The following is an 11,757-nucleotide window of genomic DNA, read 5'->3' as shown; positions in this document are numbered from 1 at the left end:
AGATAAAGGAGCAAAGGAAGAGAGGGTATATAGAAATAAATGAAACCCCCAGTGGAAGAGTCTACCTTGGAAAGGAAGAAATTCCCACCTTCTTCTGAGAAGGAGAGATGAGGAGAAGACGGGTAGGGGAGGGGAGATATTACCATAGAAGAAACTGTAGGAGGTGAGGTCATTGATAAGGGTAGTGAAGGCAAGCGTGAAATAGATATAAATAGAGTGGAAAATATTCTGAATAATCATGTAGAGAAAATGGACTCAAGTTAGGAATTTAGAAAATATGCAGGAGCTTTGAGGCTTACCTTATTTAATGAGAGAAGCACATATGCCAACTTCAAACCAGGTTTAAAATTGGATCAATGTGCTATACAAACTCTTTAGTTATATAAACCTAATAGTTGAAGACATCTTCTTCTATTGCAGCAGAAATAAAAGATATAAATCTTTATATAACTTATGTGTTAAGTTCTCCCTTAAATTCTTGCTTGGATAAAGGGTACAGAGAGAACTGTGGCTTCTATGTCTAACTCAGGAAGTGATCATAAAGATTTCTTCCATTTGTATAGGGCTTTATTGTTTAGAAAATATGTTAACTCATGTTACCTTACATTCCAAAAGGACTGGAAGGAAGAAAAATCTTGAGTGTAAATCACACTGGAAAAATATTTTTGGAGAAGGGAAAGAGTCTCTCATGCTGTGTAACTGCCATTTCCAGAAAGCATAGAAAAGAGGGCCAGGTATGGTGGCTCCAGTTTGTAATCCCAGCACTTTGGGAGGCCAAGGTGGGTGGATCACCTGAGGTCAGGAGTTCAAGACCAGCCTGGTCAACATGGTGAAACCCCATCTCTATTAAAAATACAAAAGTTAGCCAGGTGTGGTGACAGGTCCCTGTAATCCCAGCTACTAGGAAGACTGAGGCAGGAGAATCATTTGAACCCGGGAGGTTGAGGTTGCAGTGAGCCGAGATCACGCCACTGCACTCCAGCCTGGGCAACAGAGTAAGACCTTGTTTCAAAAAGAAAAGAAAAGAAAAAAAGAAAAGAAAAGGAAAAAAGAAAAGAAAAGAAGAAAAAAAGATGAATCCTCAAGGGCAGCTCAGAGTTCTTCTAAGTCCTTGTTAAAGAAGCCTGTTCCAGGTTAGGCACATGTTCTTGGGATTTGATATTTTACCAGTGGAAATATTTCTTTCTCTTTGGATTTATGTAGGATGCTCAGAATGCTTGGAGCTTCTTGAAATCTCAATTAGGGCTTTTACGTAGTATACCAAAAACAATTTCTTACACAGCTTTGAGCTCTTTTCCAGGAATGGGGATGAGGTTTTGCATATAAAGCCAATTTTTTGTGTAAGCATTTTGAATCATCTGGTTGACATTTAAGTTATTGATCCTTACTATCAGAATCACTAGCCACAGAGTTCTGAAGGATTAGTTTTGGCCTCGACACTCTTATCAAAAACTGAGCAAACAGCACTGTAGAGGGCTCTTTAGGGCCTTGTACACTAGTTTCTGATTCTCCTCTTTCACATTTGTTACTTAGGAATGTGGCTTGTTGGATTTTCCTTATTTAGAAGGTTTGTTTATAATAATCACTTTATGTTTTGTATCCTTTACAGTTTTATATATTCTATTTTTCTCTTAGTGAATTCCTATGAAGTATGCAGGGAAGGGCAATGCTATTTTTTCAACAGAAAAATAACCCTGTAGTGAAGATGATTTGCTCAGGGTCTTACAGCTACCCACCAGGGAAGCCAGGATTTGAACCCCCATCGTCTCATACCTGCTTTTAACTTGACATTTTGATGCCTGTGCAAGTCATGGGACTTGATTCTAGAGTAATAACAGAAAGGAATTATATTTGTGTTAAATAGAATAAGATACACTTTCCATTTTTAATGTCTAAAATGGTTGAATATTGGCAATATTGTGTAGTTCTACCCAATATAGACAGCCGAGTACTGTGGGGAAATAGTGTAGATTTTAGAGTCTGACTAGCCTAAGCTAGAATCCCAGCTGCATCTCATGTCAGAATTGAATTACTTCTATATTGTTTAACTTTTCTAAGCCTTTGTTTAACCTTCCTAAGCTTTTGTTTCCTCACTGTAAAAAATGGTTGAGTATGGTACCTCCTTTAAAGGTGCTTATGAAGAGCACACAGTGCCATGTCTGCAAAAAGCCTATCTCAATATATGATGCATAGTAAGTTATAAATAGAACACAGCAAATATTATTGCAAATAAGGGATTAACAGATACCAAACTGGAAAGCAAAAGGAGCATTTTAATTGCTTGTTGTATGTTTAATATTGTATTTTTAGATAAGAAACAATTTGTCATTCTTCTTAAATACTGAATACTATTTTTTAGTACTGAGTGCTATTTTTTAATTTGTAGATTATTTGGTGATGTGTGGGAGAAGAAGGGCATTATTGATCATTTCTGTTTTCTGTCTCTTACACATATTTTCTTTTTTTCTATAATAAATAAGAAGTGTTTTTATAGTGGATATGAAGCTATAAGATAAAAATTGGCTTAAGCATTAAATGATAAAATATTAAGAATGTGAAAAAGGAACAACTTCCTAAAAAATTGACAGCCTCTGGCTGAATGGGAGAGTTTGATATTTAAAGTAAAAATCCATGTACATCTTCCATCTGCTCATGTGCATTCACTCGGTCATTTATACATTTATTCATTCATCAACAAATAATATTTAAGTGCCACCATTTTTCAGGAACTGTGAGGAGATTAAAAAAAGATGGAATACTTAATTCTTAATGGGTTATTGATGACATCTTTTCCTCAGAATATTGAAATACCAGGAAGATGCACCCACCTTGGGCAGTCAGATGTGTATACTTTACATGCATATTTGAACTCACTAAACAAGAATAGGAAATAGAAACTCAGCTTCAGGAAAATAATAATTTCCATCATACATTCAATGGCTACTGGAAGACTAACTTATAAAGATGTAGGTGGTATATTTACCATTGAAAAATCTTACAAAAAATGCTAATAGGTATTAACTGTCATTGAAACACTGAATGTTATTACTAAAGAGACTAATAATTAAGGAAATTCATGCAAGGAAAAATAAAATTATAGGTTTAATGGAAAGAATGTTTACCTTAGGATAGAGAAACCCATAACTAAAATTTGAGAAATCTTTGAAATGATGAACAGTCGTTGACCTGTTACGGATTCTGCACTGTGCTTGCTAAAGTGCCCAAAGAGTATATTTTCCTTTCTCTTTTCATGCTGTAGGTCAAAGTAAAAACATTTTCTCATTCAATGTTTTAAGTTTTGGTTAAATGGCATTGGCATTTATTGATTTTTAAAATATTATGATTAGAAAAAAATAGTTTTTTTTCAGATGGTATCTGCAACATAATTGGCAGCTGAATTTGAATTCTGCTTCTGCCCTAATTAGTTGTATAATCTCAGGCTGGTCACTGGACAGTTATAAGCTTCAGTTTTCTCATCTATTAATTAGGCACAATGATTTCTAAGATACAGGATGGTTGTGAGGATGAGTGTCGTGAGATAAAGAACCTGTCTAGGACAGTATCTAGGACACAGAAGAGACTCAAATGTTATCCTTTTCATTCAAAAAATATTTGATGCATGAAATGTGTGGTTTTCAAAAAAATTGCTGCTATTTTAGTTCTACTTTTAATTATTTCTTAGAATCTTTTTTTCTTCCTTGGAAATATGTAACCAAATTTACGTACAAGTAAAATGGGTAATAAGATTTAATTCTTTAATTTTATTATTTTTTCCAGCTGTTGTTTAAGAAAAATGTTTATTTTTTAAAAACAATATGTGATCTTGGATATTTTCAAACATTTTTTCATGACACAAGGAGACATCAATACCAACTTGTCCTTCATTCAACATTTATTAAATACTTACTGTGCTCCAGGCATGATTCTGGGACTGTGTACACAGTGGTGAATGAGGCAGACATGGTCTCTGCTCTCATGAAGTATGAGAAGTGTCATAAAGTAAAAAAGACAGGGTGTTGTGATAGAGAATAATAGGGAAGTACAACTCTGGATTGGATGGACAGGGAACTCCTCCCTGAGGAAGAGACATGTCAGTTAAGATGGAAGGAATAAGAAAGAGCCAGCCATGAGAGAGTGATGAAGAGTAGTAAGCCAAATGCCCTAAGGTCAGAAAGATGTGTATGAGGAAATGATAAAGGTCAGTGTGGCTGGAGCACAGGAAGGTTGGGAAAAGTAGTGTGTGAAACAGCAAAAGACTGGCCCTGGAATGGATCATGCAGGGCCTTGTAGATCATGGCAAAGAGGATGGCTTTTCCTTTAAACATGGGAAAGCTATTGATAGAAAGTCAAAATTATAAAAGATCTGTCCCCTGTGATGTGATTTAGAAACATGAGTTAGGGATGATCACAGCTTGGACTAGGTTGGTGACATTCTCTGTGAGATGCACAGGGAAGCAAGTAGAAGAGTCATCTGTTTTGAAGATAAAAAGTATAGGCTGCTAGTGAGCCATTGGCCTGGTGGTCCCAGAGTGATCCCGGTGGCCAGTGGGGAAGACAAGGAGGGTTTGAGCATGGCAGAAGGAGACACCCTGGTATCAGTGGATTACGAAATTTTTGGGAAGGTGCAAGGGGTGTTTTTCCATAAGCATACTCAGGCTAAGGGTAAAAAGCTGGGATTGGTAGGCTGGGTCCAGAACACTGACACAGTGCAAGGACAATTGCAAGGTCCCATCTCCAAGGTGCGTCATATGCAGGAATGGCTTGAAACAAGGGGAAGTCCCAAATCACACATCGACAAAGCAAACTTCAACAATGAGAAAGTCATCTTAAAGTTGGATTACTCAGACTTCCAAATTGTAAAATAATGGCCTGAATTTAAGTTTTCTAAGATAAACTCAGTGGTTTGGTTTTTATTGTTAATAGAGATAGAACTATTGTGTGTTAATATTAGCATTAGTCAATAAGTTATTTTAATGTCAGATATTTGAATGTTATTATATATTACCTGTATGATGGAAGGATTACAACTGTACACAAATCTAATCAATAAAAACATTAGAACCTAAAAAATAAAAAATGTATGTATATATAGGCTTTTTCTTTTTTTTCCTAGCATGAAATGGCTATGAGAGCTAAAGGAGATCGATGAATTCAGAATTATTTTGCAAGTTTCTGGCTTAAAAAACTGGATAGTTCCTGGTATCATTTGCTAAAATGGGGGGAAGCGAAGAAGGAGTAAGATGATTATATTTTGTTTTCGGTGAGGGAAGATTAAAAGTTCTGTGTGGAGCATGTTAAACTGGAAATGCTTGTGAGACATTCAAGTAGAGACAGCAAATTGGCAACTAGTTCAGAACACACCATTCACTTGCTCAAACCCTCTATTGGTTCGTATCCTGGTTAGAATAAAATCTAAAGTTCTTATAATGGCTGACAAGTCTTGTTTTGGCCTCTACTCTCTTCTCAGATTCCATCTGCCTGCTTTCTTTCCCTCATTCACTCTACTTCAGGCACATTTGTCTTCTTACACATCATGGAAACTTGCCATGCCGTTCCTGTTCCAGAACATTTGAGCTCACTGTTCCTTGTGCTAGATAGCCTCTTCCCACGATCTTTGCTTGGCTTTTATGGCTTACTCCATGCAGGTCTCTAATCAAATATTACCTCTTCAGAAATTCCTCCCTGATCACTCAACTAGAATGGTTTCTACCTTCAACTTCAACACTCTCTCCCCATATCCTGCTTAATTTTTCCCTAGCAATGAATGCTTCCAACATATATGAATATATTACTTTATTTTGTTTATGACCTGATTGCCCACTTAAAAATAAGCCCCATGAAGGCAGGGACTTTGTCAACTCTCCATTATATCTCCCGTACCCAAGATAATACCCAGTATATTGTGGATACCCAATAATTGAAAAAAATATTAACTGAATGAATGATTATGATAGTCAGAGTGCATAGGAATGGTTGCAGCTAGAATGTGCATTTGGGAGCCAAGTAGATGGTATGTGAAACTCCAGTGATAGCTGAGATGATCCAGGGAGAGTATGTATTATGAGTAGAGGTGTGCCAAAACTCAGTGCTGACAGACTCCCAACATTCAGAGGCTGGATTGAGGCGCGAGGGAGGGTCAAAGCCAATAGAGACTGAAGGGTGACAATAAAAGAAGACTGGAAGATCTGGGAGGTAAACCAGGGGAGCACAGAGGCATGATTCCAAAAACAGAGTGCTATAGGATGGTGGAAGCAATCCCTTCTCACTAGATCTTTCTCCAACAAAGTTATTTATTAACTGTCACGTTATTACTGAGTTAATTTCTTGGCATAACTAAAACCTAGTCATACATAGACTATTCCTTATACATGGAGATAAAGTATTCAAATAATTAATCTGATGTTGTACATCATAATTACAGTGCTTTTATCAATCTCTTTTCCTATTACTCTTTATTGAGATACCTATTTACCAAATATGTACAAATATCTTTGTTTTTAAACTGTTCCATAAGATTATTTTTGTTCCTGCTGTCTGCTTTTTGTCATTGTTTGATATCACCATGTAGTTGTGATGAAAAACTGGATCGAGGGTAGGAAAGGGAAATGGTGAAGTCAAGCTAGCATTGGAATAGTTCATTTAGCTTTTAGAGACAGGCTACTAAAGAAAATGGTGTTGCCATTGATTACTTATGTACTAGTATCCTGAAAGTAACAAATACAGTATAGTAAGATCATAAAATCTGCTCAAAAATAGTGGGATAGATATTAATATTTGATCTACTCTACCAATATAGATGTAATAAATCAACATTTCAGCTTGGGTGTTGCTTTAAAAAGTCTAAGTTTGACGTGATTTTCCAAAACATCATCAAAAAATTAATTTTACTTCATTATTGGTGTCACCAAATAATTTCCTTCATTTTGAACTACTTCAAGAAGGTTTTTAAAAAATAGAGCCAAACACACATTTTCATGGTTGATTTTATCTGTCTTCTAATATCCTGACATTTCATTACTCAGAAATGTATTTGAAGCCACAGTCACCTTGGCCACTGGTAAATGCCTGTTATTTGCTTCTTTCAGAAGAAACTGTTTTTTCAGTTTAGGCATCAAATAGTATTTCAACACTTTTCTTTGCCATGAAGAAAATGCTGCACTCTTTGACATTATGGCAAATCATATACAATTACAGATTTTGCCTGAAGTTATTCCTTACTGGTCCAGACGTTGTTTATATTGCATAGGAAATAGCTTAAGTAAAGTCATACAATTAATTAATATTAACTTTAAGATATCAACAAAATGATTTCTCTTATAATTATTGTTTCGGATACAGGTAGGACAAAGTGTTCTGAATTTGTACCTTCATATAATTTTAGTCTGAAAATGTAAGGAATAAAGACCTAAAAACCTTGAGTCTTCTTGCTGTACATGGAAACTCTACTCTCTCTCTGCCTTTGCTCTTTCCTCTTTATCTTTTTCTCTTTTGTTTCACAAAGATTTAAAGTCACACACAAAGATATTAAAACACAAGTTAAAATGAATGTTAGACCAGCAAGACATGTGACACAAAGCAAAAAATAAAGGGCAGGAGAGTAAAACTAAATTAGGAGTGAGATTAAATCCTCAAATTGTAGCTACAAAACCCCAAGTACTTGTTAGAGGTAGACAGTTGATGCGAAACTGGGGCTTCTAACTGGCAATGTGAGGGAGGAAACACAGTATGTTTTTTAATAAGGAGAAATAATCTGGTATCCTAGGTTAATCATCATTATTCCTTACAGGGACAACAGAAAGATTTCTACACTTGGTCCTTATAGAGTGGAGACTGTGTAGTGTAGTGAACAAAGTTCTCAATAGCATTATCAGCGATTAACATAGGAATTATTCTCATACTGCCTTATAGCATTAAGCCAAAGTACAACTCAGTAAAAGCAATTCAGACCCATGGTGGTGGGGGATTAGAGGGGTAATTTTAAAGTGGCCAAGGTGAAATGCCTCCTAGTGAACTATTATTTAGATTAGATGATATTTAGATGAATGGTAAGCTTTATATCTTTTATGGCAGTGATCTTCAAACTACAGTTTGCATCTGTTAGTGGGTAAAATTATTTCAGCATGTTGCAACCAACTTAAAAAAAATAGAATAAACAAGGATAGTTTGAAACTGAAAAACCAGAGTGTTTTGATAAATATGTTAATATTTACTTCCATTGTGTGTACTGGGTCATGATGCAAAATGTACCTCCCAGTGTGGGTCTATTTAAAGGGTTTGGAACACGCTGCACTGAGGCAATTTTCATAGATTATCTTCTTTGCCCGATTTTGGGGAAGGTATTGCTTGGGAGTAACACAGATTACATCTCTTTGCAAGCACCTGGAGAGCTGCAATACTGAGTTCAATTGTCAGTTAGGGCCCAGAGAGATGGGAATGGAGAGAGAAGTATTGAAATGCATTTGGAGAAACGGAGATTACTGATCCACACCACTATGTGTTGGTGAATCAAGACAGCATGCACCAGGGGTCCAGGAGACTTTGTGGAAATGAAAGAAAAACCTATATAATTGAATGCATAGCTTAGTATGGAACATCTGCTATAACCCTGTTAAAAGTTGGAAGTCATCCATCCAAAATACTAATTTTGGGTCTTTTTTCCAGTGATTTCACTGCAGGTCCAGTGATAAGTGATAAGACAACTGCATAACTGTGATAAAATAACATCATGTACAACCACAGGATTAACCCTAGAAAAGAGTACCCTTTCTTTCCACAAGGCAAGTCTCACTGATGCAAAAATCTGTTTTCACTCCTGAGAATTTGATTAGATTTCACCAACCACAATTAGAAAACTCAATCTTTTTCATTCTCACACGCTTCAAAAGTAATTGAGTGTTGAAGTGCTACAATTAGCAATGCCTCAGAAAATATGACTTCATACATGGTAATTTTACATTCCATTTGCCTCATAATTAAACCCAAGAGATATCACATAAGGGGAGGTTATAACAGCAAATGTCTTGTAAGATCTTCTACTTTAAATATGTATGTATATACATACACACATTGTGAATCATATTTTTCTCTGATCTTGCCTTATCTGCCATCTGTAAGCTCCCTAAGGTCAAAAACAATGTTCTGTACTTTTTAAAAGAAAGGGAGTTTACTCAGATATAATCTATGTAGAGTAGAGTTCACCCTGCCATGTATAGAATTCTAATGAACTTTGACAAATGTTTGCTGCATTCTGTAACCACCACTGAAATCAAAGTTTAGAGATTTTCCATCACCACCAAAGGGTTCCGTGTGGCCTTTTGTAGTTATCCTCCTTCTAGGCTCACAGTCCTTGGTAACCACTGATCTGTTTTGGTCCAATTTTGTCTCTTCCAAAATGTCATTTTAGTTGAATCATACGATATACAGTGTTTTGAGTCTGTCTTTGAGAATCATCCATATTGTGTATGTATCAGTCATTCATTCCTTTCTAATGTTGAGTTGTATTCCATTATATGCTGCTGACTTATCCATTCACCAGCTGATGGGCAGTTATATTTTTTTTATTTTTAGTGGTAATAACTAAGGCTGATGTAAATATTTATACATAGGTTTTTTTTGTAGAAATATGCCTGGATTTCTCTTGGTTAAATGTCTAGGAGGAAGATTGCTGGCTTATATTGTGAATGTATATTAACTTCATAAGAGTAAGCTCTTCTTGACTATAATCATTTCTCAGTTATTTTTGCCAAGGATCAATGCAGATATGGAGGAAACTGGGTACATGTAAATGGATAAACCACTTATCAGCTATTAATTCCAATGAAATTATTACTGGACAACTCGGGAATTTGACTGAGTTTGCCTTCTACCTCAATGTCTTTGTTTACTATGAATTGGCTGCCAATAAACAGTGAAATCACCCAAGGGCAGTAGAAAACAAGTTAGAAAAGCAACTGAAAATCTGGTAGATCCGTAAGTTGGAAAATAAATGTCTCAAGAAGTAAGAACTAGCTATTAGCTTAAAAATCATGCACAGTTCTTACTTTTATAATCTTCATACTCTGAGGTAGAAAATTGGCAATATTTTCAAAGACGTCTGCTTTCTGTTAAAGGAGTTGATTTTACATGCAAGTAACATAAAAGTGACCTAGATTATTTATTTTGAAAATGTAAATTAAAAAAACAATTTTGCATCTATTGTGTTAAGTTTTAGCTGCTGAACAGAGATAGGTCAACAAACGCTGCCAAACTGAAGTGTTACAATGTGTTGCCATAAATAAGAACATCACTACAATAAGAAATTTACATTTTAATCAAACACAATTTCCAATGTGTCTTTCCTTTTGTTTTTTTAATCTGTAATATCTCAGTTATTTTGACTAAGGCTCAAAACTCCACCAACACAATGAAAAGCTATTTTTTTCTGTCTTAAGTGTTTAGATGAATTCTTCCAACTGAGCCAATTGTCAGAAGCTATTTTGATGAAGTGTTATTCACTGTAGAAATTAGAATTCATAAATGCAAAGATTATGTGAATGATAATTAGCTTTATTATCCATTAACAATCAAGGTGTTATGGGGATTTACTCACACAGGTTGCTCTTTTAGAACTCTTTAAAATTTTTGAAATAATAATGTGCTTTTTAAAGCATGCCTTAAACATGCACTGTAGACTCTGCACTTATTCATCATCACTGGCAATTGCAAAAACAGATTCCAGAAGAGGATTCCAGAAGAGGAAGTCAGACCATACTTGGAAGGCAATGCTGAATTATCACAGATAGAGTCTTTGAATGGTGCTTAGCAGGGCCAGCATATGGGTCACTAAGGCTTACCCTAGGTATATGAACATCTTTATCACTCTGGGGTCTTGTACCCAGTAGGGCTGTTTGTAGGCATGGTCAGTACACAAGGGCCTGTAGGAATGTGCACCCTGAAACTGCCTCTAGGAGTTCCCCTTACTGGTTGATACCTGAATTTTACTTGTTCAAAGTTCTATATTTTTGTCTGGGGTTTTAGTTCCTATTAAAAACTATGATAAACAACATTGTCTTTTATATTTACATTTTAAAGTATTATATGAAAGAAGAACCAAAGAATAGGTATTGCCCAGAGAAACTGTAAGAGGAAGGGGAGATGTCACAGATTGGGAAATTACAGTTCATGCCCTAGAAGCTAAATGAACTAGCTTTTACCTTAGAAATATAAGTCACTGTGCCTGCCCATCACAGACCCCTGTAGATACTGCCCAGCCACACCTGGGATGGACATTTGACCGAAGGAATAGTGATTTCCATTGGATATGCATGTCAGACCAGAGTCCTAGAGGATAAATGATGGTATTTTGAATCAGAGTGACAGCAGTAGACAGGGAGAGAATAACTAGAGTAATTAGAACCCAGATTTGCTAATTGATTGCTAGACTGTGGGTGGGGATAAAAAAAGATATGTTGTAAATATGAGGCAACAATATAACAATGTAGGGCAAACTAGGATAGGGTCATATCTGGGAAGCAATTAAGAGGTGCATTCTAATCAGATTAGTTCTGAGTTGCTATCAAATATCAAGTAAACAGGTGACAGCTGCACAATTCTTGGTGTGAATGATTTAGTCCAACTTCCTGCACTGAGAGACTTGACCAACCTCTAGTGGCTTCTATCAGCCTAAGATCGTGTCCCTAGGATAACCCCAGCTTTCTTGAGAAAGCTCAATACTGCCAAAATAATTTATCATTTGTTCCAGCCAAAACCTGACCACAG

At 35.9% G+C, this 11,757-nt stretch overlaps 1 pseudogene across 1 annotated transcript; it reads left to right on the top strand.

Moving 5' to 3' along the window:
* Positions 1–4,563: 4,563 nt before the first annotated feature.
* On the top strand, positions 4,564–5,064 carry LOC105511706 (annotated as a pseudogene). Its single transcript, XR_001001756.1, has one exon. The product of XR_001001756.1 is annotated as an acylphosphatase-1 pseudogene (transcript).
* The last annotated feature ends 6,693 nt before the right edge of the window (positions 5,065–11,757 follow it).

Source organism: Colobus angolensis, unplaced genomic scaffold, assembly GCF_000951035.1.
Source record: "Colobus angolensis palliatus isolate OR3802 unplaced genomic scaffold, Cang.pa_1.0 Scaffold203, whole genome shotgun sequence".
Taxonomy (NCBI): Eukaryota; Metazoa; Chordata; class Mammalia; order Primates; family Cercopithecidae; genus Colobus; species Colobus angolensis.
The sequence above is the reverse complement of the archived record's forward strand: the minus strand, read 5'-3'. Positions and strand labels throughout refer to the sequence as shown.